This window comes from Bemisia tabaci, chromosome 2 (genome assembly GCF_918797505.1).
Source record: "Bemisia tabaci chromosome 2, PGI_BMITA_v3".
Classification (NCBI taxonomy): domain Eukaryota; kingdom Metazoa; phylum Arthropoda; class Insecta; order Hemiptera; family Aleyrodidae; genus Bemisia; species Bemisia tabaci.
In genome coordinates this window covers 53,718,002-53,745,618 of record NC_092794.1, presented here as the reverse complement: position 1 = coordinate 53,745,618, position 27,617 = coordinate 53,718,002, and the positions used below count along the sequence as shown (strand labels likewise).

General features: G+C 38.8%; 1 protein-coding gene across 2 annotated transcripts in view; it reads right to left on the bottom strand.

Annotated features, from left to right (window-relative positions):
- Positions 1 to 25,635, bottom strand: part of LOC109036636 (fatty acyl-CoA reductase wat) — a 70,336-nt gene extending 44,701 nt beyond the window's left edge. Inside the window, exon 1 of one of the 2 annotated variants that reach the window (XM_072295812.1) lies at positions 25,615 to 25,635. The gene's annotated coding sequence lies outside the window, so the exon portion shown is untranslated. Of the gene's footprint in view, positions 1 to 4,763; positions 4,978 to 25,614 lie in introns of those variants that run through there. The other variant, XM_019051021.2, reaches the window with a different exon arrangement.
- Between the last annotated feature and the right edge of the window lie 1,982 nt (positions 25,636 to 27,617).

The following is a 27,617-nucleotide window of genomic DNA, read 5'->3' as shown; positions in this document are numbered from 1 at the left end:
AAATCTCATTCACGTGCACCAGTCATCAGCAGTAGCGACTTCGTAAGTTGGCAATTCTGTTTGTCTTCCATGTCCTCCATTTAAATCCATTAAAAAAATCGAGTTAAGATGAGGCAAGCTGCCTTGCCTAGAATCTATTGTTGAGTATCATTGGCGCAACCAGAAAATTGGCAACATTGTATTTTCTCCGTTTAAACCTACGAAAAAGTTTCGATTCTTGAAGGGGCCAGGTGCTCCGACAAGAATCGATCATTTAAAATAGGTTTAAATGGAGGAAATCCTGTGTTACCAAATTGCTAGATCTGCCCCTATTGAGCACACATTTAAATGGAGAAAAACTATTGTTGCCAACTTTCAAGAATCGCCACGCATCAGACTTAATTTACATTCAAATTTATCTAATTATGACCGTCCACCGAGATCGGGAATTCAATCCACAAAATTTCAAAATATAGATATTCACAGACGAGGAAAGGGAAGAGTTCTACGAACTTTTTGGACTACTAAACGCCGAAAAAGTTGGAACCTCTCCGGAATATGGTGGTTTGAAGTTTTCTCTAGTTAAAAAGACGCTAATTTTGAGAAAAAGCAATTTTTGAAATACATTTATTACATGACTGCAATTTTTGCAGCAAAGCTTTGTAATTTGTCTAAAATTGTTCAAGAAACTGGGAGGAAAATGCTAACAATTCTCTCAGAAATTGTACTCTTTTATACAAAATTTGGCTACGTCTAAAGGTCTATGCGGCGTTTTTCCATAGCACGGCGGTATTGCGGTTTGGAGGATGCTCTTTTGCCTACTTTGAAAATTGAAGGCAAAAAAGCATGCAATGTCCGTCAATCTCGCTTCCTCTAAAGTTTCAATCAGAAAACACGATAATTTGCGGAGGAGACCGTAGCCGGACATCAAAAATGCTCGGTATTGGAGCATACAAAGAAAATGAGAGTAATAATGGGGAGAAAAAAACGGGAAAAGTGGTGAAAGATGCACGGCGGATACCTGAGGCGCCGCTTTATTGCAGCTTTATTGTACAAGGAAAACCTTGTGTTTTCCGCAAATTACGGATAATATGGAATGTGGATCATGTCCGTTTCAAGTTCAATGATCCAAACTCTGAACTGGGATAAATATATCTCTTCTTAACTTGGACTTTCCCTGGATCGCAACTTTCGAATTCCGAGCAATTCTCCATTGTGAGACACAAGGAAAATGCATCAAAAATAAAAAAAAAAGTTAAATCCTCTGAATACAGGCATTAATTTGAAGTCAGTTGCATAAGGTCACAGATTCTCGTTTCGATCCATACATCGAATTAGCAGGAAACAGTATCGCACTGGTTCAAACGTCCCGGTTCTCGCACCAAGTATCGGAGTGCCTTTTAAAGAATGTGGTGAATATAGTCTCATCTGCAACATTGATGTGCACCAACCAATGGTGATTCTCGTAAGTTGGTAAAAATGTGTACTTCCTCAATTCATCTCCATTGAATTAATCGATTGTGGATAAAATAGTGTGACTGAATATATATCGATTTTTTACAAGCATTGAAAGTAATGAGACCCGTTGCCACCTTTAAAAAATTACCGATGCCTCCATGCAAGAAATTTCTTCTCCTTCAGATATACGGGGAGATTCAAAAGTCCTGCACCAGCACCACCCCTATTATCCTTGGGGTTATTGCCCCTCATGAGGGTAGTCCCCTTAAAATTTTGAGCGATCTCAAAGATGTTTCATTTAATCTTAGAACACTCACCAAATTCCAAGTCTATGTTTCAATTTGTTCAGAAGTAACAAGGGTGATGCCTGGTGTTGGTAATGCAGGACTTATAGATCACCCTGTATGCACACTTCTATAATTGTTTTACTTGCAGCACATGACCCGGGCCAAGAGACACACTAGATTATCTTGAAATATTAATTACGTCATTTGCCATGTTTATACGCGCCATTCCTCCTGGGCTAATTCATAACGAAGAAATCTAAATTAATTTTGATTATATTAATAAACGTTTTGATGTATTTGTTAGCTGATCGACAAGTACTAATATTGGAGATTTGATTCTGTGATAAGCTCATTTACCTATCATACAATGGCAAAACTTCGAGTCGTACCTGCTAATACGGCCTCAATTTTGGCGTTTAAATATCACGCCAAAATAATGCTTTCAGCACATGGTGCGCGCAAAAAAAACTTTAAAATCGCTCGGTATTTGCCCTTTAGCGGGCTTTAAAAATGTGCGATGACTTCAAAGAGGCAAAGTAAGCTGAATAAAATTCATTTTCCTGCCTTGAAAGAACGAATCGCCGACAAAAACTAGCTGGGACTTCGATTAAGAAATATTTGGCTCAGCAATATTTGGCCTTGCGAAGCCCATATGCACTCGCAAGTCCGTATATTCTCACCAAAGGCCTGAGAGTGTCCCAGTGACCATAGTCCAGCGTTGCAACATCTCAATCGGTTTGTTGATTGTCACGCACTACCATTAAATATGCGATGAACATATATTTTATCAAGAACAGTGTGGTTCAAATAAACCATACAAGAGAGAGAACTCACTTTGATGCATTTCAACATCGCACAATAGCTATTCAATCTTTCGGTATCCCAACTTTTTGACAATCGTTTCAAGGAGAGGTGTGTCAGGTAAGTTACCAATACATGATCGAACCAAAAAATATTGACCTTATTGTAACATTCAGCACTCGTAAAAATGGTATCGTCTAGTTAGAATCGTACGATCGAATTTTGCAATCCGGTTCCTATACACGAAAGTAGCATTACCATTATTTTACATTCCAACCATATGAGCTTGTAAGATGAATCGATTGATTTCATAAAAACCGGCTGGTTCTCGAGTTTTCAACGATCTAGGTATAAGTATTTAGCGTATTTACGCTGAAATGAAGTACGTCCAAAATACTAAAAACAAAAGGAACTATGTGCGCAATGGTTTTGCATTCTTTTTGGTCCTTTCTATTTGATTCATTTTCGCATGGTCGTTTTTGGCATAAATACGTCTCATTTTAGGTTTCATCTGACGAAGATTACCTAAAAGATATCAACCCGGGGGATGCACGATTGGTTTTATTGCAACCCTGTTTTGCGAGCAGTGAAACGAGTCTATTGAAGTCTGAGTTCAACGGAAACATTGTTGGAATGTCATGGACTCAATTCATCAGGTGTAATAAAAAATTCTGAGTATCAACTTACTCGATCTTCTTGCACGATTCAATGAATAAATGAAACGTATGGTGCGTTTAAAAACAGTTGTTAACACGGAGAATAATAAACAAAGAATTCCACTCAAACCCCTCGTGGTGCCTGTGGTTACAATGACTTAAAATAACTTGACTGAAACTGAAATTTCAATCACGTGAGCCTCTAATGAGAGGGCGTTTTTAGAGGGTGTAAAAAGTCGATGGTAAGTTCCTTTGTATGAAAAAATTTCAGTTGTCGTGAGAAGTTTTTGCTCTTGTTTAAAAAACACATTTTAATGATTGTTCACTCCGAATTTCCCATCTAACATGTGCCGTATTTTTTGCGTCTTCCTCTACTCCTTTCTCTCTCAAATCAATTTAAATCAATTTTAGTGAATTTTTTGCCGGTGAAAAGAAATTCACAGAATTTTACGAGGAAAATGAAGAATTAAAACTTTTGAATGTACACCTATATTAGGTGTTCAAAGGAACAGATGGAAGTGTCAGAAAATTGGTCAGGTTGGACATTCTTTCACTTCAGAAAACAGGAAAAGACCTCATCAAAGGCATCAAAGGATTGGAACCTCATTAAATTGTCAATTATCTCTTACTTGTATTCAGTTTTACCGAACACTTTAGAATAAAATAAAAAAAAACTTTCCCCTTAGTGGAAAAAAAGGAAATAAATAAGTTAGCCCTCTCTTTTTATTTTGAAACGTAATTCAAGAGTGCTGTGCGATGGCACGAAAATTTATGCGTATTCACGAGCTAATTTTTTTAGTCTTCCCCCTCTTTATTCATTTCAACGTGAACATTGCCAAAAGAAAAAAAAAAGAAGAAAAAAAAAAAAAAAAAAAAATCACGAGCGACAGGCATTCATTGTAAATGCTAACTAATAAAGAAGAAGAATAAGAAGACATAAGAGGTGCCGTATCTAGCCACATGCTTGATCTAACAATGATGTTCAATGACCGTATGGTTGGATATGCGGTCCTGCAACTGATTCGTACTTAGATACCGCAAGAAAATCTTTCGGTCCATCTTACGTTCCCACATCTCTCAGACCGAGTTCAACAAAAAAGAACCAAGTCACATCCAAGATGCGACGAAAAAAAAAAGAGTTTGGAGTTTTACTCTTCGGTAATTTAATACTACGGATGAAGTTTAACGGTTCTTGTAACATTCAAAATATTTTTCGTCATCGTTGAATTTTTGACAGGGAAAATGAGTGTGGCCAATCAAATCCAAAACTACTCCATACGCCTTACGCATTCGAAGCGCTTTTTCCGAAAAAGCATTACTTTTGGAATAAATTAATAAATTCAGGAGACAAAAAACTGCACGGAAGAAAGGAGAATATTACTTTTTCGTCGAAAACTCAATTTCCAAAAAAAATCCGACTTTACACTTTTTCGAAAAAAGCGCGGCTTTAATTTCTAAAAAAATTACTCGATTTGATTCGGTTCAATGAGATCAGTTTTTGGTCCGACAATACCGATAGCTTTTAAAGGTTTTTTTTTTGTTTTTTTTTTAATATATAAAAAAAATTCAAGAAAATTTGTACCTGAGAATTCGTGAGGATATCCGTAATCCGCTGTTGTTTCGAAACACTCAGAAAAAGGACACTTATCACAATTCGACGTCACGAACTATCACGACCAACTCGCCGAACTTGTGCTACCGTCACGTTGTCTTGCGTATCTGACGAGGAATCACCGAACGGAAAGAACTCTTGAGGAAGCCGAAGACCGATTGAGGACTGATTTCTGAAGCTCACGCCGAGGCGCGCGGAGTCAGAGCCCGCAGGTGAGGCGCCGCGGCGTCCCCCCCCCCCCCCTTCCCCTGTTCCCGACCCCCTCCTCGAATCCGGGGAACTTCGCGCGATTCGGGCATGATTTAAAATTATTATAATAATGCACTCGACGGAAAAAACCGGAATTATATTTTTGGAAGAGGTTTTGCTTTTACACCGAAGCGCTCAAGCGAATTTGTCGTTTCCTCGATGAATAAGGAACGTAAGTGCATCGCAAGGTTGCAAAATTGTCTTAAAAATATACTTTTTTCTAAGAATACGATTGCAATTTTTGCGCAAAATTTTGCGTGCAATCAGAGGAAAAATCAATGAAATTTTCTATGAGAAATACCTAATAGTTTCTACGTAAAAATTCAGTTTAAGACGGGAAATTTTGCGTTGCGTTGAAACTGATTAAGGTTCTCCCGGCTAGGTAACCACGAGTTGTAGGATTAGAGGGGGCTAAAGGAATGCCGTGCTAAGGAAAAACATCATATGGACATCGGAACGTCGCGTCGCCAAGTTTCCTCTGATGAGATTGTTAGCCTGCCTTTCATTTTCATAACGAAAAATTTTCGAGAAATCCCTCAGCAATCACCGGTAGATAAAGGTTCATTTAATAAGGATTATAAACGGGTGCCGAATGAAATAACCGATCCTGAGAACGAGCCAGAACTGTAAAATATATAGAAAAGAACTAGCGAATCACACGACTAGCAGGCTAATAATTGGAATTAACAGACGAAGCTACGAACAAAGGAGGCAGAAGGAAAATGGAGTGATCCTATTGGTTGGAACAGGTAATTTTTATTAACTGAGGGGGAAATGATGGACTAACTAAAGGGTTTCTCGAGGGTTGTATCTACTTAGTCATTACTCAGCTCCTTTGTCCATTGGAGCCACCCGCTTTCACCAATAGGATCCTTCATTCCCTCTTTATCTAAAGCTTTGTCCATCACTTTCAATACTCAGCCAGCGGTAGCAAGTTAGTAACACTACTGCCCCTCTCTCCCTCCACTCTATTACAGGTCTTCGATTCCAGATGAGGTAGCGTTACATCGATAGATACCGATTGTTTTAGTACATTTAAATGGACAAAACTGAGTTTGGCCACCTTGCGAGATGCGCCACTGTATGTGACGTCTTCGTCCCAGAAGTGAGGACTCAGCGACCTTGCCGTCACACGTTTTCGACGGCCCCCTTGCCCAGCTTTTTTGGATCTCAATCGTAAACATTCTGGTCACGGATCGCGGGCCGATCGAGACTGCATCGGAAATCTACTGGGCGGACGCAGAAAAAAACAACGATCGATTCACGTCCGTTGCTATAACCTCTCCCGAGAGTGGGTCTTTCAAGAACCGTTAGCCAAAACAAACAGCGATTCTTGAAATTTGGCAGCACTGGGCTTCGCGCTTTTAAATTTAGGAAGATTAATCGATTTTTATCGATTCTACAGGGTGTCCGGAAGCTAATGCACTATGTGAGGTATATAGGGAACCTTACCGAGAATCGACTATTTTTAGTGTATTTAAATGGAGAAAAAACAGTGTTGCCAAACTGCAACCCCCGAGTCCTAACATACCACAGTTGATAGCGGGTCCAATTCAAGATAGTTAAGCTAAATTCGAATCCGTGTCTTAAAATTATCTTAGTGGAATTTTAAAAGCGGACGAACCCATGAGATATCATTAGATTGCTGGATAAATCTTCACGCCGACCCGCGGTCTGATTTTTAAAATTGATAGACAAAGCTTTGGATAAAGGAAAATTTGAGCGGTCTTGTTCGTTGAAATGGGTCATCCATAAATAATGATCTGCCTATAGGATCCCTCGGAGGTTACTGTTGGTTAGTCTGATGTTCACCTTCTTTGTCCAGTGCAACCGCCTGCTACCAACAATAGAATCGCTCGATTTTCTCTTTGTCCTTTTCGTTTATCACTTTGTCCATAACTTTCCATAATCAGCCCGTAGAAGAAACTATTTGTTCCCGTTGCAGCTTCACCCCATTCCTGTACTGAGTACAATCCGGGCTTGTTTTCTCCGAGCTTTTCCTAACATTTCGATATAAATGCAGTACAGCCCAGGGCTGGATTTACTTACTTGCCGCCCATGGGCCGCCTGTATTTTGCCGCTCCCTTCTCATTCGTTTTGAAATATCAATAAAAACCATCAAATGAACGTGCCGGAGGGCGAGGGGTGCATAAGACGCCTTTACTCGTGTTGGACACATTTTTTGCGAAAGCCCTGTCAACATTACTAGCAAAATTTCACGGAACTTGCCGCAAAAGTTAAGTTCCGTAAACCTATCTCTGTGTGGACAAGGCCTCCATTTATATGAAATGAACAAAAATATTATAAAAGAACAAACATAAATGTGGTTTAATAATCTTAACTTCCGCCGCTGCGCCGCGCTGACCGCACTGTGTTAGGCGCGATGCGTGAAGTATTCCTACTCTTGTATGCGCTATGTGTTTCACGCCGACCGCTGCTGCACGCACTGTCATTGACGCAATGCGTGAAGTATTCATGCAGTCTTGTAGGCGCTATGCGTTACACGTCGCCCGCTGCTGACCGCAGCGACCGCACTGTATTTGACGCAATGCGTGAAGTATTCAGGCAGTCTTGTAGGCGCTAATATGTGTTACATGCCGACCGCCGCGCGCCGTGCCGAGGGTTTCTCCTTTTCATCTCAAGTTCTCTCATCATTGCTCTCTGCGCCGCGCCGTTCCAGGCAAAATTCCGTGTTCGGTTTCTCTCGTAGTCCTAACTCGACTAATTAAAGGTGCTGTCTATTGTATCACAGAAAGACGACTTAGATATTTACTCTCCAGAAATGAGAGATTTTGTCACCTTTTCTCGTTTGTAATTTTTTTTCTGGATCCGATTTTTCTTGATAGCTACATTTAAAAAAATTGCAAAATTTGCCGCCATGGGCCGCGGCTCATGTGGCCACCCCCTTCGGCCCTGGTTCAGCCGGTCGATTGCTGAATCGATATCGAATGACCTTGATAGACAACTCCCTATCTCAGCAATCTTAGGTATCTATTAATCGAGATCACAACGATTAAATAATCCAAGCACAGGGTAATTTCGAGGATTTATGCCAGATAGATCTAATTTTTACTTCAACTGTCGAAGTTTCTTTCGACAACTTATTTGTCTGCGAGAGCAGGGGTGATTAATATCATTTGAAACTAGGAGGCTGAGCCCCCTGAGCGCTTCGTGGTCTAACTACCCGGAGCGCTTCGCGCTTTGGGTGATACATGCATCACGCTTTACTCTTATGGTTTTAAATTTTAATGGCAATGATTTGTTTGTTTTTATTTTTGGTTTAGGTAACAAAATTTCTCTGAAATTTTTTGTGTGAAAGATGAAACATTTAACGAATAAAGAAGCACATTGATAGATGTATGCCAGTGTTATAGTGCGCACAACTGCCGAACTAAGGAAAACTCCTTATGAACATCCAGATGTTGCCAAATTTTTCCTTATCAAACATTGATTTTTTAGACAAATTATCAATACGTTTACTAAGAAATTTTCAGATGCGGTAGCTTAAATTGATAATGAAATAATCTGACAACTTGAGAGAAGAATATCCTTAAGTTTCCCTCGAAATTCTTGTTTTATCGAAAGAAATAAGGCAACGTCTAGAGGTTTAAACGGCGTTTTTTCTTAGCAAGGCAGAGAATTCCCTTATGAAAAAGTTACTGAAGAAAGAGATGCATCTTCAGATGAAATTTTGAAAAATTCTAATGCTATAGAATCCCTCTTCCTCTGACCGGTCTATTTTTGAACGGGAAAATTTTGACACATCTCGGAATCCAAGGTTGGGATACGGAAAACTTGTAAAATGGAAAAAAGGGAAAGGAGCGACGCGATAGTGACAGATATAATCAGATGGAAATTGGGGTAAGCGGATGAGGAGGAACAATAGCATTTTGCATCGTAGGAAGTATTATTGTCTGCCGTGCTAACAGTCCATTTTTCCGCTATGAATTAATACCAATTACTCATTCGAGAATCCTCGCTTCATTTCTGATTCTTTTTCTCGCGAGTTCAAGCCAGGGTCATGTTCAGAGGTTTACAGTGTGTATACTACAATGACTGAATCACACACGTGAGCGTTTCCCGCCACTTTGCGAACATTTTTCGCCTGTTGTGAGAATTTCTCGCCTCCTCACGAATATTTAAGTAGCACTTCTGCGAATTTGCGAGGGTTTTTCACCCGGTCCCTAGCATTTTTCGCCACTTTGCATAATTCCTGCCTTTAGCGAGAAGTTGTCGACATTTCTCGCCACTTGACGAATATTTAGATAGCATTCTTTTTCGAATTTGCAAGGATTTTTCACCCATTCTCTAGCATTTTTCGCCATTTTGAATAGATCTCTGCATTTCGCGAAAATTTTTCGACATTTTAAAAGCATTTTCTGCGACTTCAAGAACATTTTGTAAACATCATCTACTTCTCTCCAGCATTTCTGCCTACCTATTTGCAGACATCTTCCGCCACGCAGCGAAAAATATTTCACATTCCAAGCGAATGCTGCCTTTGGGGAATCATTTTCCGCCAAATGGAAAGCATTTTACACCAATTTGCGGACAACTTCCATCGTTTTGCGAGACTTTCCCGCCGCTTTTAATGCATATTCCGTTTTTTATCTCGCTAAAAAAAAAAGAATCTTAAAGGAGGAGTAACGTTTTGGGCCTTTTCCGGCCCCACCTGGATTTTGCTAAATGTTTCATATTTTCAAAGTACTAGTCTTAGGTAGACTCTGTGCCAAATATTAGACCGAACGGAGCCCATGCAAGGGCGCAGCAGCGCCTCAAACCCAAAATCCTAGAATCGGAAAACAATTATTTTTCGTCGACTTTTTCGACTGTTATCACTCTTCCAGCACATGATTCTTATGTATTTTTTTGCGTACTTTTCGTTTCTGGCCTTTTTAAAGGCCTCCGATAAATCTTAAGGGGCCTTATGGCCCATTGTTGCCATTTTTGGCCCATTTTTTAGGAGTTTTTTCCATTTAACACATTCAAAACTCAATTTAATCCAAAAACTGTGTACGTTTTTGAAAAGTACGTAAAGAAATGAATAAAAAATGTTTAGTAAAATTTTTTCATATGTTGTCAAATTTCCGAGAAAATTCGTCCCAAAGTGTCAAAAACGGCAAAAAATCGATAAATCGCCGCGTCTAAGGTTCAAGAAAGTGGAGTACATTTTTCATACTGTACCAGATAACAGCTCTTATCCATCCATACAACATACTAAAATATCATAGTTGTACCTGGATTCCCACGATGTGAAAATTGACCGAGATGTCGATTTTAGCGGCCTTTTTATACTTGAAGGCAGCTCTTTTGAATGTTTTTCGACCTCAGTCACCTTCCTGGAACCTCCGACGTGATGATTAATCCAATTTTTGGCATTTTTGACGCTTCAGGACGATTTTTCTCGAAAATTTGGCAACGTAGGGAAAAGGTACAAATCACATTCCTATGTATTTTTTTACGTTCTTTCCGAAATTGTACACGGTTTCTAGATTAAATTAAGTTTCACACACGTAAACTTGAAAAAACCCCTAAAAATTGGTGAAAATTGGCAACAATGGACCGTTAGGCCTTTTAAAATTCACAGGAAGCCATTTTTATGGCCAGATATGAAAAGTACGTAGAAAAATACAAATAGTACACACCCATAGAGGGTGACTGAGGTCGAAAAACATTCAAAAGAGCTGCCTTCAAGTATAAAAAGGCCGCTAAAATCGACATCTCGGTCAATTTTCACATCGTGGGAATCCAGGTACAACTATGATATTTTAGTATGTTGTATGGATGGATAAGAGCTGTTATCTGGTACAGTATGAAAAATGTACTCCACTTTCTTGAACCTTAGACGCGGCGATTTATCGATTTTTTGCCGTTTTTGACACTTTGGGACGAATTTTCTCGGAAATTTGACAACATATGAAAAAATTTTACTAAACATTTTTTATTCATTTCTTTACGTACTTTTCAAAAACGTACACAGTTTTTGGATTAAATTGAGTTTTGAATGTGTTAAATGGAAAAAAACTCCTAAAAAATGGGCCAAAAATGGCAACAATGGGCCATAAGGCCCCTTAAGATTTATCGGAGGCCTTTAAAAAGGCCAGAAACGAAAAGTACGCAAAAAAATACATAAGAATCATGTGCTGGAAGAGTGATAACAGTCGAAAAAGTCGACGAAAATAATTGTTTTTCGATTCTAGGATTTTGGGTTTGAGGCGCTGCTGCGCCCTTGCATGGGCTCCGTTCGGTCTAATATTTGGCACAGAGTCTACCTAAGACTAGTACTTTGAAAATATGAAACATTTAGCAAAATCCAGGTGGGGCTGGAAAAGGCCCAAAACGTTACTCCTCCTTTGCCGTCAAGAAGTACTTTTTCTTAAATCAAGAATTTTGCTGCTGAATATAAACTATACCTTTTTTTGCTTAACCCAAGCATTACATTTCCTATATCAAGAGAAATTCAGCTTAAATCAAGATAAAACAAATTCTTGGCGGCAAATTCAAGAATCAGCTTGCTTGAGCCAATCACATTTTTTTTCCAGTGATGAATTCCCCGCCATTTCCCGGGCATTTACTGCCTTTTACGAGCCAATAGATCGGTCTCATGTGTCTGGCTTGTTTTCAAAAACCCATTTAAGATAGTTCCGTTCTACTCGGTGACATTAAATTTGACTCAGTGGGACTAAATCAAACGCAGCTTCGGGAATTCCCTCCCGTCAGAATGTCGCATTCCGGTTGTCGGCTTTGCTCAGCAGCGTCCCATCCTAAATTGTTGAAATCAAATGTATGGGTGCAGCACTACGGTGCCGAGCATAACCACGTATCTGCATGGAGATTGCATTGGACTTACGCTGTTCTTGCTGTTACAGCAGAGCCTCCGACTTAATCCGCCTTCCCACAGCAGCAGCCGCTGCGCCGAACCGCGCCCGTTCCAGGTGGAAATTAAAATTCGCCTGCTGTCAACGGATCTGAGGCTCGAGTGAAAAGAATTCGCCTACATTCGACAACCCTGTTCGTCGTATCTGAGAGGCTTTGGACTTGACTTCGATCTGGTCCGTTAAAACCCCACCGGAAAGATCGTTCGCCTGGAATCAACTGTTAAACTTCGGTCGGTCATTGTCATTTGGACGGGTTAGCTTTCGTCCGAGTTTTCAAGTAGCTAGAACTTGACTGATTTGGACCCGGAATGTAGACAAAGTGAACTCGTTCAACGTGTTACTCAAAAGAGCAACAACGAAAATTTCAAAAATCTAGTTTCCTTCAAAATTCCACCAATTCAGTTGAAACGAACCGACAGTTTCAGTTGAAACAGTAAATTATATCTTCTATGGGAAAAAAACGAGTGTCATGAGTAGTAGTGCATGCGCAAACATTTACGTATTTCCTGACAGAACAGCAGTAAATCTTTGGTAGAGGTGAGACAACGCACAGTGAATCGAGTCAATGAGAGAGGTCGGAAAAATTTGGAAACTTTAAAAGCTCATAACTCACCTCATACACAACTTTGATCAGGTCTTGAAAGTGGTTACAGTGGTTTCCTCGTGAAATTTTCTTTCAGGATTTTCCATTACAATTTAAAAAGAAGACGAAATAAACATCAAAATGTGCAGTTTTAGTTAAAAATTTCATGTCCAACCTCTCCGATTGACTCGATCCACTGTGCGACGCGCAAGCATGCAGAAGATAGCATTATACTGCTGTCTTGCTCACCAGTAACTAAATATCGCCAAAATGTGTGTGTGAGGGTGTGTGTTCGATGTGGTAAATGTGTGTATACATAATTGAGGTTAAAACTTGTTAATTTTGATCATGATTCAAACAATTTTAAGTGTCGCGGGGGATTATTGTTTGACAATCTCACGAAGAACGGCGGACTTGTCCAATGAAATTGTCCACGTGGACAAAACTTTAATATTGTGGAGCCGTAACTTCTATTGCTTTTGATAGTAAGGCAGCATTAAGAGCACAAACCTAGTACCGTATTGAGAGAGAACGCCGCGCTGAGCCAGTTGTAAAGAACTTTGCATGTCAAATTTATTCTGAATCATAAATGTATTTTTAAGGAATTGTAAACGTAGTTTACATCGATCAGAAAAATCCCTTAGATGCCGCATGATCCGAATCAGGTGAAATAAAAACAACACCAAAAATTTATAAAAATTTACTCTTTAGGAGCATATAAAGTTGCAGAACGATGAGCCCCAAATTTGGGAGAAAAAGCAGTTGGTTCCTCGGAGCTGTTGCCAGTCTCAGGATTTATTGTAAAAAGCCTTTAATAGCATTAGTAATTAAAATTTTAGTTTGATTTTTTCACCCAATGCTATCTACGATAGGTATTAAATTGCAAGGGCCTAGTAATGAAAATGTTTTATCAATCGTCCTCAGGACCGATGTCGGAAAGTTTCCTCAATATATATTTTATGTGGAACAATTTGACAACGTCTGGTTATTCGTGATATATTTTCTCTTAGCGCGGGAAAGGATATGCGTCGCAGCGAATACAACTACGCGGAATCTCAATGGAACCTACGATAGTAAGGGTGATTTTGGCTGGTTGAAAAAAGTTGCAGCTTGGAATGAGATGAAAGAGGAAGATAAAGAAAGCGGAGGATGGAAATAGGATTACGAGTTGAAGAAGGGCGTATGTGAGGTTTCATCATTCCTGGGAGGCCATTCGCCACTCCCTGCTTTTGGATGAAATTGACATATATTAACATAGATTTACACAATTTAAATGTATTAACACTTAATGTTGACCATATCGCTTGGTGTAAAGAGTACTCGTGAATCGTCTCATGCATGCTATTTTTTTTTTAAATTCTTGAAGAGAGATGTTTACATTCACACTTTTCTCCCGACTCAATCCATCTCTTTCAAGAGAAAAACCGTAACTCCGTTGCGAAGTTGTAAAATTGAATCAAAAAAATTAATTGTTTATAAGAATTGGGCTTTAAAATTCCTCTCTAGAGTTTAACTGATTTTAGCCGGTAATCAAAAGAAATGTAAAGAAAATCATCAATTAGGAATTTCCAACAGTTGCCTGATAAAAACAAAAAATTACGATCGGAAATTCTGAAACATTGAAACGTAGTTGCGTTCTCTTGTCTGAGAGACGACAAATCATGCCAAGCCGGTCAGGGCCCTGTAGTACTTTTAGGTAGACGCCTCGTAAACACTTAAGGACTGCTAAATTTCCCACGATTTTATATGAATTTTTGAAAAAGAGTTATGAATACTTTTCCTTGAAATGTTCAGATTAGCTACATTAAATTGCAAAGAACAGTCTATGAAAATATGTGAGGAAAAAAAATCCCCTATTATCCGGAAAAGTCATATTTTATGACAAGAAATTTAGCAACGTCTTGAGGCTTTGACGGCGTTCTTTTTTTGCACGTAAATGCGTAGTTTTATGATTTTCCAAGTACTTACTTAAAATTTTCCTGATTAGCATTATCCACAAGGAGAAACTTCGAAAAATTTGTGGACCATTAACCCCAGGTTTTGATTAAAGAACAAGTTATGATAAAACGCCCTATGTACAAACGAAATGAAAAAGGGGAAACGATAAAACACACAAATCCTATTTGAGTTCGTCGTTCCTTTTGATTCAATTATTCGTTTTTACTAACCTTTTTTTCACACAGACAAAAGTGTGTGTGTTCCCCCGACTTTAAAGCGCGGGAATGAGGTAAAGGAAAACAGAGAATCCTTGAAAATTTGCGATCTTGATATTGTATGAATATTTGAATTAATGCATCGCAGTATCAGACGATAATATCCTCTTATAGTGCCATGACACTTTCGCAGTGTGACTGGTATACTATGTGGGAGGACCAGAAAGAAACCAAGCCACGTCAAACTATTGCCAAATTTAACTGAACATTTCAATATTTTACAAGGGAACGTTTGTGCGGATACTTTTAAAATTTTCAGGAATTTGCTTCCTACTTTGCAAGAAAATCACTGAAATTTGCAAAAAAAATCCACTAAACCGTTTTTATGTAAAAATTAAATTACCCAAATAAATTTAGCAACAGCTGCTGTGGCTTGGTTCCATTTTGCTTAACGTGGTCCATTTAAAAATTGCGTAACCAGCTCTAGGGCAGGAAAGAGATTCACCGAGTTCATGTCACACAACGGCGCAAAAGGGACTTCAACAAGCTTCACGTAAGAAAAAACATACAAGGAAAAAATTAAGTTGTTTTTTGTAGGTAAAATCTACGGGTGAATAATTCTTAACCAATTCATGGAGGAAGTAACATGGGCGTAACGTTTGAAGTAGCCTTAAAACCGGTACATTTCCTCGTCTCGTGACATGATGGGATTAGGGAAAAGGAAACATTTAAGATATTTTACGAGGATTATCGGTAGCCTTTAAGTTCGCATACAACCCAATTTTGCGTGAGCGTAGCTCCAGAATGCGTCAAGGAGCAATCGCGATTCCAGGGAAGACCCCCCCCCCCCTCCCCCTAGTCTACTATATTGGAAAGAGTCTCTCACTGCATCAATGGCGCCATGCTAAGGAAAAACGGCTTGTGAGCTTTTAGACGTGGCCGAATCCTTTTTTATCAAAATAAGAATTTCTAGGGAATTTTGTGAAACTTTTTCTTCCAATTTTTCAAAGTAGAGAATTTGCGCTTTCATCTAGTGTCCGAAAATTTCCAGGTAAAATATTCTCAAATTTTCTCAAAAATCAATATTTGATCAGAGGAGATTTTGCAGTATACGAATTTTCTTACGGTTTCTTTCCTTTGCACGGCAGTTAAGGAAATTAGGGGAGTAGAGGAATGCCCAGCTTCAGAGAATGCTCAAAAGCCGCTGGAAGAAAATTGCTTTTCGTAGAGTAGATGCATCACGCATGTTGCTTACGTGGCTTTTTGACGGTTTTGTGTCAAGTTTTCAACTTAAACATTTCCTATCTGATAAAACTTTCAGGGGCTTATTATTCCTTAAATGTTTTGAAAAACTCAAAGAATATATACTTATTCTTCCTTTGTTTTGCAACTAAGACACACTTGTTTTTACGTCTATGTTTTATGTGTGCTGGGTTAACTTTAATATCTCTTCTCTCTAAAACCATTCCATAACAGACTCGAATTTTTCAAAAATCTTTACGCTTCACCTCAAAGGCATTCAACCGTGCAGAAAGCGAGAAAAATAGGGCGCGGTTCAGACTGTTGAACCGGTGGCGATTCGTGAATGATCGATTTTCGATATTTCCTCATTTGGAGCTGTGATAAAGAATGGATTGTTAAGGTGTTCGTTGCGGACACCTTTTTTATAGATTCTTCTCCATAGATTTGAATGGTAGATTAATCGATATATCGTAAAGCACGCCCGCCACTGAAGGCGCCGTTTAGACGGTTAAACTTTTCGTCGTGGTTCATCGAACTGCGCCGTTTCCCGAACTAGTTTCAGCTGAGTTCGGTAAATCTTGTTTATCGAACTCGCGGAAATTCAATCAATTTTCAAGCGTTTGCATTCAAAGGTGTAAGACGATTATAAGTTAAAATTAATAAATAATTAATAAAAAATAATAATGATTAGAGCTTCCAACCGCCGCGAAGTGGTTGAACAAGCAATTAATTTCCTTTTGGCTAAGAAGAATGTGTAGGTATTGTTGAACCCGCTTTAAAATTATACGTTGAGTCAACAACCGATATAACCGGAGCTCATTTGCATTACCTAACTTTTTAGATATTTTAATCCACGGACGTTAAAATAATCAATGACAAATCATCGACTTTTCTTTGTTCCCTTTTTTGTCAACAATTTCATGAATTCCGCGCGCAGAAACGGGACCTGTTGAACGAGTTTTAAGTCACATCTACCATTTTTAAAATATTTGCCCCGTCAGCAGATCTTGTTTCTTTGGAACTTGTCTCTTATATAACCACTTCTAGCTGGACATTATAAGTGTATAAGGGACAAGGGAAATAAACGCATCACATCCTGGGGAAAATGTGTTATTACAGGCCGTCTCCATACAAGTTAGACAACAATTTGCACTTAGGGGCTACAATTTCTGGATCGTCCATGACAGTACTTGTCCGCAATGGGAAACTTATGTCGCGCTTATGCTGTTTCTAACATGAGTCGAAAATCATAGTTCATTGCAAAATGCAGTCCAGTTGATTGCACTCAGTTGCAATCCTCCCAATTCGACAATATGATTTTTCCTCCATTTTCTATCCATTATGCAGAATCCATCCTACTCAAATGGACAAAGCCGAATAGCGCAACTTTGCAAGAATCGAATAAATCTGATCAAAATGTGGTATATACATTCGAGGATCAACATTCAGATCATTCGACTGATAATGACTGAAGCATGACCTGTAACGCAATTTTTTGTACAGATTTTCCGCCTCGAGAAACTTGCCCAACGAACCGTCCAGCACGCAAGTTGCATTGTGAATCAATATACATGACTGATCAGAAATAGCTGTTGACACAAACTAATGTCAAATCTTTACCCAGGGCCGGATTAAGGGGGTGGCCACATGGGCCGCGGCTCATGGTGGCAAGTGTAGGGGGCGGCAAATTTTGCATTCGTTTTGAATGTAGGTATCAGAAAAAGAGAGAGAAAAAAATGGGATTCAGAAAATAAATTACAAACGAGAAAAGACGAAAAAATCTCTCATTTCCTCAGAGTAAAAGTATAGTAATTTCTAATTTTGTCGTCTCTCGGTGATACATGAGACAACACCTTCAATTAGTCGAGTTAAGAGAAAAACCAAACACGCAATTCGACCTGGAACGGAGCGGCGCGGCGGTCAGCATGAAACGCATAGCGCCTACAAGACTGCATGAATACTTCACGCATTGCGTCAAACACACTGCGGTCAGCAGCAGTCGGCTGGAAACACATAGCGCCTGCAAGACTGCTTGAAATACTTCACGCATTGCGCCAAACAGTGTGGTCACTAGTCAGTAGCGGTCGGCGTGAAACGCATAGCGCCTACAAGACTGCAAGAATACTTCACGCATTGCGCCAACACAGTGCGGTCGGCGCGGCGGTGGAAGTTAAAATTTTTAACCACATTTATGTTTGTTCTTTCATAATTTTTTTGTTCATTTTTTATAAATGGAAGGCCTTGTCCAAACAGGGATGGGTTTACGGAACTGAACTTTTGTTAGTGTTGACAGGGCTTTCACAAAAAATGTACCCAACACGAGTAAAAGCGTCTCATACACCCCTCCCCTACCGGCACAGTTCACTTGACGGTTTTTATAGATCGTAATCGACAGATCACACGGGTGAGATTATATGGATATCGATTGGTTCAATATGTAACCACAGCCTCAAAAGTCAATTTAGAAATCTGAGGTAACGGGTCTTATGTGATTAAATTTTTACTCTCTGGAAATGAAAAGTGAAATTGTTAGGAATTGTCTCATTTTCAGCTTTTCCATATTAAATCCTAAAATTTTTGTTTGAGGTTATGATCTATTGTTTTAAACCAAACAATACATCGAACCACTGTCGAATACGATCTATTGATGTTTCAAAACAAATGAGAAGAGAGCGGAAAAATACGGGCGGCCCATGGGCGGCAAGTAGGTAAATCCGGCCTTGTCTTCACCCAAAGCAAAAAATTGCCTATACTACCATATACTTAACAAGTATCCATACGATACGTTCCGTTCACCCTGTATACGGATTGCAATGCGGCTGAAATTGTGCAGTTTTACATGTCATTTGCAGAAAACTGAATTTACTTACAGTCACAGTCAAATTATTTTCACGCAACAGCAGGGAATATGATTGAACAGTTTTACATATCATTTAGGTACAAAATACTGAATTTATTTACAGTCGAATTATTTTCACGCAACAACAAGGAAAAATGCATCGAATTGTTTTTGGGATTATTTTGGAAAAATGCTTAGCGGAGCTTTTGGATAGGTCAGTAGTGTATGAAGAGCTTAGTTGTGCAATATCTTCAGCACATTGGTTTCAGCTGGGCTGAAACAATGCGCTCGTGGCAGCTGACATTTCCGGGTTCACGCGACTAGTTCTGAAATTGTTCGATGGGTATTCTGCCATGCTAAGGAAGAACGCCGTATGAAGCTCCAGGCGTTGCCAAATTTCCTCTGATAAAATACGAATTTACTAAGGAAATTGTAAACATTTTTCCTCTGATTTTTCAGCCTATTTTGTTCGCAATTTCTGCTTAAATATCTGGAAATTCTGAGGAGAAATATACACAAATTTCGTCAAAAATACCCGTTTTATCCGGGGAAATTTGGCAACTCTGGAATGTCCATACGGCGTTTTTCCTTAACACGGCAGTGCGCAGTTCGCACGCGCCAACGAAACCTGATGTAGGTACTCGAGATTGGTTCGGGAACAAGCGCCGCCGTTTTGGGAACCGAAAACAAAACGCGTATTCGGTAATGCTTCCATCTTTTCCTTATTAATTTTTTTTTTGTTAACGTGCCGCACAGGAAAAAAACGGTACCCAGCTCACCTAGAGCTGCCACAATTTACGACTGTAAAAATACCCAACTGATTTATAGGTCTCTAGTTTTCCGAGATGAATAGTTTCATAAACCGCGTTTACGTACGACTCGCGCGCCGAGCCGTGACACCTTCCCGTGATTGGCTTGCCAGGCAGTGGTGCTTGCGAAGTCGTTAATAAAATCAAACGAACATGATCGATCTAAAGTTTAATTGTAATCGTTAAAACAAACAATACAGATGAGAAAAAAACCCCTCGATAGCGGGTTCAAGGAGATCTTTTCGGGTTACACTAAACTCCTTCCTATATTGAGTCATGAACTTGGTCGAAATGCAGCGTTTTTTTGCTCGTTGACTGGTCCTCTTTATTTCAGCGTTGTTAGGTACTACTGTAAAACTTATGACGTTCGTCCGCTAGAAGTGACTGAAACTTTTATTAAATTAGATTTTCATCTAATTAAGAGTCAGAAAAGCGGGTTGCTTTATGAAATAAATAGTTTTATTGATATTAGTTATTTACTCATTTTGGTTACACGCCCATTGTGTGAGATGCGTCAATCGTTCTTGATTTTATCTGGTAAAGTTCACAACTCAGAGCTCATACTATCTGTCCTCAAAGGCAATAGTTTTAGTAAATCGACCTTTGTTCGATCGGGCTGGTGCACTTATAATTTTTTGATTTTTAACGAGAAATTCTCTCTGGTCCATTTTTATCAAAAGATCAGTGGAGAAGCGTGAATAATCGATTATCAATATTTCCCCAATTGAAGCTATGGTAAAGAATCGATTATCAAGTTGCTCGTAGCGGACACCTGTTTATCGATCTTTTTCTATGGGTTTAAATGGCAGATCATTCGATGTATCGCAAAGCACGCCACGCCACTGCAATAGATGGCATATAATTCGCATAAAAATCTGGCAATTTTATATCCTAGATATGACGGTTAAGATTTTTTTCCTTTTCTTGGGAAACGATTCTTATACTGCAAACTTCCAGCCATTGGCGGATCTAGGCAGTTAGCAACTCTAAAGATTCTCTGCTTTTGAACCTATTGAAATTTATCGGTTCTAAAAGCCCCGACAAGAATCGACATTCCGACACAGCTTTGAACGGAGGAAAGCCAGTGTTTGCAACCTTGCCTTTGCTTCAACCCACCATATTTCCAGTCTGGTTTGACATTTTTGAACGTTTTTTGTTCGAAAATGTTTGTCAAACACTGTTTTATTCTCTCTCGCGGGCCGCGATTATTCAAAGTTTGAAGCAGCCCGATAAGATATCAAAATGCGATATATTTTATGGTTAAAATAGGGCTTGCCTTGCCAGGCTGACATTGTTTCAAAAATCGGGCCGCAGGTATCAGTGATTGAATTTTGAGCTTTTGAGGGCCATATAAATGGTCCCTTTTCTCGTAGACGGCAAATATTGACTGGAGTATTAGTCTCACTTAGTACCACGGAGTGATTTCCTCGTCGCACCGCGTCGAAAACACACCAAAAGCTCATGCACATTGCTCGTTACAGTTATAAGGATAACTACCACCTAATTTGCATGAGATTCTGGGTAACCAGGATTTTTCCCGTCCAAATTGACTCGCACTTTGTTATTTCCTAACGTACCCGGCATCTCTGATGTAGGAGGAAAAACCAATCATTATCGAAATTTGCGGTGTTGAGTCCGTATCGGGGAAGGAAAACCTAAAGTAATGTTCCTTCGTAACTAGTGTTTTTAGAAGGTCGATTTCAGTCCTCCTATATAGCCGTGCCGAGTAGAAACGGCGTATGAGCGTTCGAATATTGCAAAATATCCTCTCAGAAAATAGTCATTCTTTAGGTAAAAAATGTATGAATGTGTTTCCTTGAAATTTCCAGACTTTTAAGATCAAATTATGGACGAAATCCTCTGAAAAATCTGATGGGAAATATTCAAAAATTTTCCTGAAAAATCTTGATTTGTCGGAAGAAATTTGGCAACGTCTAATGGCTCACGTGGCGTTCTTTCTCGGCACTGTGGTATATTTTCCCCGCATCTTTGCCATGAGTCACGTGACGGTTTATGAACAAAACAGGTTCTCTCCACGAAATTAACGGCAATTCAAAATTCAAGAGGGCGGTACGGTCAAGCTGTTTTTCCATCGACCCAGAAAGTATCCCGAAAAAAAAATCAAATAAAAGGACAAAATCTGATGAAGTTCATAAAATCATGTCAGGCTACTCCTGGCGACGACTATTTTTGGTTGACCGCAATGCAAATCGAAGATCACATCCGCTTAATATCCAAAATGACCTCTCCTCATAATCATAATCGTAAGTATGAGGTTTCGGGGTCACAGACAGCCGCAAGGGTGCGGTTGAGCTTAGTGGCAAAGTTAGATTGCGTAGCTCTCACTGAAAAACAAACTTGGTATTTAAGTTGTGCATATCAACTCAAAATAACTGATTTTCATTCAACTTAGAGTTTTCTTTGTTTCAATGCACTCATCCTCGCAGCAACTGCCTTCGATAAAATAAGTCACTTAATTAAAGAAAAAAAAATATTAATAGAAATCAAAAACATTAAAAAAAATACAAAGAATCAATATCTGTCCACGGATTTTGATGCATTTAAAAGCTTTTTTAGACAAAGTATCCAAAATAAACTTGGGATAACGCGTGAAAATTCACACTGTAAACAAATCCTTAAATTTGCTGCAAAGATATATTTTATCATTAATCAAGAATAATATTGCTTAATTTAAGCTTCTCTTCTATTTAAAATGCAAGCAATTTTTTCCTTGTGCCAAAAAAATTTCAAATTGAATCAAGATAAAAAAATATTCATGGCAGCAAATTCAAGAATTATTATGTTTGCCAATTAATTTGGATACATTATATACTTAGTAGAAATGAAAACATGTTATTAATTCTGATAATTTATATTATTTTTATGTATATGTGGTGGCTTGTAACTTTCAAAAAAACTTTGGAGAAACTTGTAAAAAATTATATATATGAGCAGTAAGAAAATCGTTGAAAAATTGGGACATTATTTTTCAAACTTCAATTCAAGCTCAGAAAAAACGAACTTCAATGCTAAAACCTTCGCTAAATCTAAATCATTGATGAAAATAGACCCCTACATTGGACCTGTGTGGTCACTCCCCATGAGTAAGAATGGAATGTGAAACTCTCCGTTTTTTGGAAATGCCAATTAATCAAAGACAGATCGTCTGTAGACTTAATGCATCGCATGATTTGTGTCAACAAGCAACAACATCATTAAACGATACTTAATATGATGTTGATTGAGATACCGGAGGTGTTGTCAAGTCTTGGGAATTTAGCACGTGACATTCTCCTCGTTTGTTCATTCGTCCTTGTCGAAGTTAATAAGTGATTTCGTGCATTAGAATTGAATTTTTGAATGAAACCAAACCTTATTAAATTAAGAAAATAAGGGCATTTTTTAAAATTGAAAAAAATTGCCTGAACTATTTCAGTATGTGCAACTATTTCAAAAAGAGGTTCATCGTTTTAGCTGAGCAAATTTCTTTACTTCATTCAAAGAGGAGTTCCAGTGTTCTTTATTACCTATTCTAGCATTTCAAGTGTTTTTTTTAAACTATTTTACATTATTCATTCAAAATTATTTAAACGCTCTTTATTGAGAGATGCCATTTTGAGGCCTTTAGCTTTTGCACGACCTCTAGTTTCTGATAGGAAAAAGGCTCGCATGTCATTAATTAATTGTGACCCCTCATACATCGCTTCTGGATCTTGCAGAATGATTATAATGCATGCATTTTTAAAAAAATGTGAACGCAAATTCCCCCTTGAAAAATGATTTCAGGGGCAAATAACGTTGTGTAGAAACATCTCACGCTTTATTGAAAATTAAGCGTCTTCGTCCCCGCCTTCCTCCTCCCTTTCCTCTTCAGAAAAAAAAATAAAGTAAAATTATGGTAACGGCTGAATGTACCACATTCGAATGAAATCTAAATGACCCATTCGTGCGGATAATTGACAAGCCTTCATTCAACATACTCCATTAATGTTCTAAGCATCAATCATATTATTATTGTCACTCTCTTGATCTCCAGTCCACGCTCCTATACTGCCATGTTACCGTGCTAAAGAAAAATGCCGTAAAAGCTCCCGGACGTCACCTAATTTCCCTCGATAAATACGAATTATCTGTATCGGAAAACTTTTGCATTATTATTCCTCCGCTTTTTTTGCATTTAATCCAAAAAACGAGAGAATTTCAAGGATAGAGATTCATAACTTTTATCAAAAATGAATATGTAATTAGCAGAGCTTTGGCAACCTTCGAATTGGGCATTTTTACTTAGCATGACAGTGATATATTCCTGGGCAACCAGATCATGAATGAATTGGACGTATTTATGCTAAAAGGAACTATGTGCATATGGTTTGCGTTTAACATAGTTCCTTTTAGCATAAATTTGACCAATTTTCCTAAAGCTTCAGCCGTGATCCATTCATATTTTTTTAATCTTTTTGCGATGCGTTTTTGGATAATTTTGTCATTATTTTGCTCCGCACTCCTTTCGCTTTTCATTTCTTTTCTTCTTGATTTTCCTTACAATAGAACCTCAAGGGAAATTTAAGGATTAATATACTATATTATGAAGCACATGGGGGACCGTAAATCTTTTTCGGGCTGGTCCAGAAAGAAATAAGGAAGTTTACGTAAAGCCGGTTGACTGGTGAGACAATAAGGAATAAGTGATAAATTTGTTTTTCAAAACAACTCAACAACGGCTCAACAACTTTTCAAAAATAAGGAACAGAAAAAAAATAACTGAAGGAGGAAAAATTAAAGAATAAAAGACATTCATAGAACGAGGAAAGAAAGTGAATGTCCTAACGTAAAGGGACATATAAATTTTCTGCGATACTAAACGTGCAAAGTCAGCGTTTTTATTATTATACATCTTTTCAGACACGGTAGCCACTTGGAACGCCTTCATATTTCCGTGCTACTCTACGCTCTGCCAAGGAGTTAGTTTAGTTGCCTATATAGCCGTCCGACACCCACTTCAACGCGCTACTCTCTACTAAATGGCCTTTAAGTTGATTAAATTTTGTGAAACTGTATCTTTTAATGCATTATGACCATTGTGGGGAAACTGAGACCTTGCTCTCAAACCACGGGAGCAAAATGTGAAGTAGAGCAGTATTCATGAACTTCGGCCGACAAATCTAATTTTGAGATTCCTACGGAAAACTTTCCTCAGTCATCATCAGTGTACTGAGCAATTAGTTGCCAGCGGTTTGTGACATTTTTCACCGTTTAATGGTGCAAAGTTGCATGACAACGCGGCAACTTTGTACTGTGAAAATGTAGGAAATTAAAATTTGTATCGCTTTTTCTCGAAACTGCGCTTTTTAAACCACGAACAAGCTTTCATAACTTCGGTTTCGTCTAGACACTTCTGAGCCGCCTGTTATTTGCCCTAATTATTCACAAAACACCCCTTTGTGCTCAGTTATACGAGTATCTAAAAGTCAATTTCGAGTTTATGTAGATTGAGGCTCCACTCACCGTGAATATTTAAACGTTGCGTATTCGGCCAAAATTAGCCTAACTACATCAGGGGCTGTCAAATTTCCTATTATGTTTAATTTTTTCACAAGAAAACTTGGAAAATTTACGATTTGAGATTTTTTCACCCATATTATACCCTACAGGTATAGGGCATGGAAAATTCACCCAAATTTTCAAGGTGGTTTGGTGTTTTAATGTCTGCCTAAAAACTGAAATCTGACAGAAAATTATGCAACATGAGATGAGGGGCTTGGAGGAAAATGCGCATTAGAATAGGTTTTGCTATCAAGAGAAATGTATGTTTAAAGTTTCAAAATTAGATGTAGCCTTGTGGCGGAAAGCAAGTTCAAACATACTATTTGATGCTTGAAAATTGGATTTTAATCGTAACTTTTTCCCACCATATATTTTAAGCCTGGTTTTAGGTGGAATAATTAATTATCCAAATTTTCCAAAATCTGCACTTATGAGATTTGTCTTCCAAGCTCCTCAAATACAGTTAGGGTAATTTCAGTCGAATTTCTCTATTAAGACCGTAAATAATATAAATGTAAACTCACTTGTAAGTTTTTAAGCTCGGGTAGAAAACAGTCCAAGTTAACTCCAAGCACTTTTATTGACGCCAAGGAACACTTCAAACTTTGCTCGAAATGAGCGCTCAACTCCACAAAGCAAGAGAACTTGTCGGGCGAAGACGCGAAAGAAGATTCGGAGGCGGCAATTACAGTTGACTACCGTTGAAAGGTGACCGACCGATTAAAAACGCGACAATGATGAGTAACAAGACCCCGCAGCGGTATAAGAGCGCTAGCCTCCCGTGTAGACCAAAGCAGCACAGAGCACTTCTGTGAGGCTGTGAGCTTCCAGTCTCAATCGCGGGTAGGTTGGTAGCCTGTCGCCGGTGTCGCCGTTCGGTACATCAATTTTTCGCGGTAATCCATGGGTCGCCAGGCGATTGCAACTAATTTAAGCCGAAATTAGGCAACACAGCGGGAAATTGCCGCATAGGAAGGCCCCTCCCATCGGTTGCCGTCGGGGGTCGGGCTCTGCCCCCCTGGATTCACCCTGCATTTTAATATCAGGTAGATCGGGTATTGGGCGCGAGAAGACACGAGGGGGGGGGGGGGGGGATGCGGCCGGTTCAATTTCATACTCAATTTTGCTGGACTCTGCTCAGTCAAAGTTCTATAAACTCCCTTTGAACTGGTTATTCAAATTTCCCGCTCGTGAAAAGATCGAGATCGGTTCGGATTCGATCGACTTTAATCGATCGGAAAATAAAAGCCGTGTAAGGGGCAAAATAAAAACATAATCGCAACAACCCTACAACATTCCCATGATCAAAATTTTATTCGGGCCTTTCCGAGATTGGGAGTAGCTAGTTACTTTTCATTCAAGAGGAGTAAAAAAGAAAACTGATACTATTACTATAATGATTAAGAAAATTAAATTATTCGATTTAAAAATTGGGTACTTGCGTAACTTCTAAATTTAAGACATTGTTCTTGTTCCGGGTTGAACAAAAGCGAAAATCGTGAACTGATCGACAGTGACTCGATCTACAACCATGAATCGATGGACAAAGTCGTGAATCTGTTAACATAGCCGTGAATAGATTGGAAATACCGTCAATCGATCGAATCGGTGTCGACCGGCTCTCGTTTTTATTTATCGATCGATTCATTTAACTATGGTTTGCCTACCTGCGTTTCACGGTACCGGGTTCACTCTCGCACGTTTCATTTTTTTTCTCTCTCTCTTTCTCTCTCTCTTTTTTTTTTTTTTTTTTTTTTTTTTTTTTTTTTTTTTTTTTTTTTACAGGAATCTAAACTAAGCGACATAAAGCAGCATTAATACATACTGTAAGCTCCTTCCGATTATGAAGAATATACTTACAAAACGCTGAAAGAAATTCTACGACGTTCTGCACCAGCGTTGTAATTGATATTATAACCTATGGCTACATATGTATTTGGTGTTCCAGGCGGACCTAATGGGTGTTGCAGTGTTGCACACAACCAAGTTGCTACATTTAACATTAACTATTCATGCTGTTATGGTGGTGGTTGTTGGCGCACAGAACTATCTAGTTTGCAGTACACAATACCAATTTTCTTCGTGTAAAGCCTCAAACAGGGTTGATCGAGACAAATACTACATTCTTGATTATCCTTAGTGAATTTTAAGATGGAACATTCCGTAATTTTTTGTTCTTCTCCCGCGAGGTTAAATTGGGGTACCGTCGTGAAATGGCGCGCTCACTCCAAACTCACTGAAAAATAGCTTTTTAACAAACAGAATGAAGTTACTTTAACGCCACCAGTTCGCCTTCAATGTTTAGTGTAGGCAACACGAGCTCCTACGTGGTCGAATAGTGGTATCGTCGTGAAATAACCCGCGCCGCGCACTTGGGACACGAGAAAATAAGCGATTTTTACGAGACGGGAGGAGGTTACTTTTGACGTCTTAGCAGTTTTCCTTCAATTTTTAGTGTAGGCAACGCGAGCTTTTTGTTTTTTCTCGGAATGTCGAATGGATTCCTTTCAGTTAGTCAGATTTAGTC